Source organism: Anopheles marshallii, chromosome 2, assembly GCF_943734725.1.
Source record: "Anopheles marshallii chromosome 2, idAnoMarsDA_429_01, whole genome shotgun sequence".
NCBI lineage: Eukaryota > Metazoa > Arthropoda > Insecta > Diptera > Culicidae > Anopheles > Anopheles marshallii.
In genome coordinates this window covers 58,461,015-58,465,364 of record NC_071326.1, presented here as the reverse complement: position 1 = coordinate 58,465,364, position 4,350 = coordinate 58,461,015, and the positions used below count along the sequence as shown (strand labels likewise).

Below are 4,350 nucleotides of genomic sequence, written 5' to 3'. Positions count from 1 at the left end.
TATTTTGCGATTTCCTCATGAAATTTGGCTGTCAAATTGCGAATGAGGTATCCACAAAACTGCGGGTCGCTTTGCTCGAAAGGAGCAATCTGCGCCTCCATAAATTTCGTAGAAATTCCGACCTGGGTCAGGGGTCGAAGAGTAGAGACGGTGTCTGCCAAACGTTTGAATGTTTCCAAACACTCATCAATCCCTTTCAAATGGTTGTCGCTGTCGGATCGCTTCCGCTTCCTCGGGTTGGACGTTCGTCCCGGAGACATAGCGGAGGTGGAAGGAGTAGACGTGGAAGGAGTGGAAGTAGAAGGGCGTGGTTCTTCCAGATTAGCCTGAAATGATAGAGAAAATAATGCATTAAATAAAATCATTTATTTTTTTTTGGTTTCTTTTTAGCTACCGTCAAGCCAAGCAGAATGGCTAAAGATATTCAAGGCTTTCGGGGAACAATGGAACTTCCCACATGCAAAGCACCAGCGAATTCAGGCAGCATGTATTTAACTACAAAAAAACATTCAGCATTGTCCTCCTAGGAATAGTGGACGCAAATTACAACTTCCTTTTCGCAGATGTTGGTTGTCAAGGTAGAATTTCAGCTGGCGGCGTATTTTCGAACAGTACCATTTACAACAAACTGGAACGGGGGGAGCTAAATATTCCCGCTCGGGAAATTTTGCATGTTCCCTACCAGGTGAAAATTCCTTATTACCTTCTAGGTGATCAGGCGTTTGCCATGAAGGAGTACTGCATTCGTCCATTTGCAGAAATGCACGCTGCAGATTCTATGGTGCCACACTGTAGAGAACGCTTTTGGGATTTTAGCAAAAGTGTTCAGAGTGTTAGCTAAACCCATAGATCTGGAACCACCTATTGCAGAAAAAGTCGTTCTTGCAGCTGTAACGTTGCACAATTTTCGACGACGCCACACACTGTACAACTATTCGAACGAATTACTTCCAACTACAAATCAAGAATCATCGCTTATTTCGGAAGAATTAATTAAAAATGATACCTTTATCGGGTATTCCGATTATGCCGACACGAGCAGTGCAAAACATTCGGACGCACCTAGCTCAACACTTCAAATTTAATGACCCGTTGCCCTATCCTTTACCGCAATCCCAGAGAACTACTACTTACTAAACAACTTATTATGATTACTTATTATATGATTACTTACACTATTGATTGTTGGTCGCGGGGCGATCGTATCGCGTACAAACGAGATGTGTTCGTACGCGAACCATGAATTCTCCAACAGCTCCGTAGTACCTGGATTTAATCAAATGTTATTCATTAAGAAATTAATATAAATTGAATGTTTCATAATATACCTGATCCAGTCACCTGGCTTTTAGCGATTTCTTTGCGTGTCCGGCGGTACGTATCCATCAAGCCCTTCCACTTCTTCCGGACGTCCTCAAAAGATCGACCCATTGTGGTCGCAACTTCCTTCCATGCCTGGGATTTGATATCTTGGTTCTTATACTGGCAATCAGTATCCTTCCACTGGCATGGATAGGTATGCACCAGCTCTATGAGGCGCAAAACCTTCTCCTGGTCTTGAATTGGCTGCAATATCAAAACAGTAAAAAAAATAAGTTGTAATTATGGTTTATTTGGTAGTTGTAGTTACAAATTGTGATAAACTTACATTTTTCTTCATGTGGGATGAAACGGTTGATTTTTCCATCATTAAACCTTCGCAAAAACTATTCAACACGAACACCGTATTTCACGGTTTACTCACTGTAGAGTTCTATTATCGTTACAATTTCAATGCCTTATGATGTGGGCCTCTTTATTGCACTTCGCGTCCACGGTTATCACTCTACTGACCATCCATCGGAACTAGTCCGCTAACCTCCCCCCAGTCTTCCGTTTACATCTCACTCTCGTAGAGTCGGGTTCTAATTCATATCGTTTAGATTGCATGGATCAATACTCTACATCTCTTCCCTAGTCCAAACGGCTTAGCTTATGTGTTTTATGGAATTCGCTTATTCTGGAAGGACGATGAGCTTGTTCTAGGTATACGATCGTTATACCTATCAGTTGGTGCGGTTTAGAGAGATGTTTGATTCCATACTCCGCTTCCATACTCCACATGGACTGCCAATTCTGCTAACCTCGGTAACCCTAAGCTCGAGAACTTAAACAACACAAATAAAAGGAGAAAAAAAAATCATCATGTTAATTTATACATTGTACCTTGCAGGAACTTTGGAACAACGCTTGGGTCGTATAATGGGAGGGGCTTCGCAGTGATGTGGTTGAGCTGTATCCTTGGGGTTTAATCCTTCTGGAATGCTCTCCTCGTTTTGAGTTACCGGGCATCTTTTCAGATGGGATATTGGACGACGGTTTTTAACTCCATCCGTACTTGTAACTATTACGTCCGTTCCTTTCCTTTGAACGACGTTCTGGCCGAAAAATAGGTTCTAGTTTCCCTATTTCGTGATTTCGAATTAGTACTGAATCTCCTACCGATATTGGAGACTCTGTAGCATTACGTCTTGCGTCCGCGTATAGCTTTCCTTGCATTTTTTTAATATAATCCCTGTCCTTGGTTTCTTCATCGCGGTACCAATATGGATCTGTTCTTAGCGATGGTAGTAGATCTTTCACCGGTTTTCCAGTTAGTAGTTCCATTGGAAATTTACCGGTGACCGAGTGTGGCGTAGTGTTGTAGCTGTAAACGTATTCATCAATTGCCTTTCTCCAATCTTCTTTCATTGATTTGGCAATTCTGAGCGCCCGTGGATTCCTTGATTTTGCCGTTCTACCAGTCCGTTCATCTGTGGCCAATACGGAATTGTACGCACTAGACGAATGTTCTTGCCATGGCAATAACTGGTAAATTCTTCACTCGAAAAAGGAGGGCCATTGTCAGCTCTTATTGTTTCTGGATAAGTGTGGTGGCGGAAGATGTTTTCAAGAGCCTCAATTGTGTTAGTTGCATTGGTGGTTTTCATTTCGGTGATAGAGATATACCGACTGTAATAATCGACAACGACCAGAAATATGGCGCATTCTTTTGCTGAGAAGAAGTCTATCGCTAGTTCTTGCAATGCTCTATCGGGCATTTCTTTTCGCTGCATGGATTCTGGAGGATTCTGTCGGCTCACCACAGCACAACCTGCGCATTGTTGTATTCGATTCTGCACGTCCCGATCCATATATGGCCACCAGGTTTTATCTCGTAAGTTTCTCTTAATTGCTACTACTCCAGGATGACCCCGATGTGCGATATCTAATGCTCGTTGGCGTAATATCTCTGGCAGAATGATACGATCATTCCTAACCACTACCCCATTAACTATTCCTAGCTCTTTGGCGAATGCTTGATAGCTCAACAGGTTTGATGGCCATACCTTAGTCTCTATAGCCTCAGATACCGCTTTCAATGTCTTGTCACGAATAGTTTGCTGTTTGATCTCCTCTAGAGTGATGGCTAGTTGTTTTGTGCCGACTTCACATACGTAGTGTTCAGTAGTTTCGTCAAATGGTGTACTACAAGGTGGGCACAATCTAGAAAGACTGTCCGAAATATTGTCGGACCCGGAACATGCACCACTTTAAAGTCATATGGCTGTAGCCGCAGTGCCCATCCTTCCGCTCTTGAGCAAGCTCGTTTTCCTTCTTGATGTTTGCCGCCAAAGATGTATTCCAGAGTCTTTTGGTCCGTAAATACTGTGAAGTGTATTCCAAAAAGATAGTAAAAGAATTTTTCTACGGCCCATGTTGTAAAAGTAACGGCGAAAAAAGGTTTTGTCGGTTGTGCTAATCGTTAGCAACCACAAATTGGTCTTTATTGCCGCTTAGTTTGGAAAAGAAGGAAATCGTCCCTTTCACCCCCTATTTATACAATTTTCCGCTCTCCTAACGGCCATCATCTTTCTCCAATGTCGACTCGCACACTGTTTCGTCATGATCCTATCTCGCTTGACATTTCATCAAACGGTGAACTTATTACTGCAGTAACCTTCGCTGTCACCGCGTGCGCACCACTACATTGACGCGTTGTTTTCACAACATTCTCCCCTCCAGTGTTGCAACTCGGTGCTTCACTTAACGAAACGTCACTGTAAACCACGCGGTTCCTAGTTTTGTATGTTCTGATCGTTTGATAAGTCCTTATTCCTCCCGCGGTTTTACATCTAATACTGCTATTTTAGTTGCGGGTCGCTCGATCGTACCGGTATTGGTTTGTATTGTCGCACGCCTAACCTGACCGTCACTAGCCCTAACCGCTGCAATCACACGTCCTTTCGGCCAACTGTTGCGAGGCAGGTTCCCATCTACGATCAACACGATATCGCCGACCGCGATCGGCTTTACAGGCTCGAACCACTT

The 4,350-nt window shown here is 43.3% G+C and overlaps 1 pseudogene; it reads left to right on the top strand.

The window, feature by feature from the left end:
* The first annotated feature begins 457 nt into the window (after window positions 1–457).
* On the top strand, window positions 458–1,137 carry LOC128718253 (uncharacterized; annotated as a pseudogene).
* The last annotated feature ends 3,213 nt before the right edge of the window (window positions 1,138–4,350 follow it).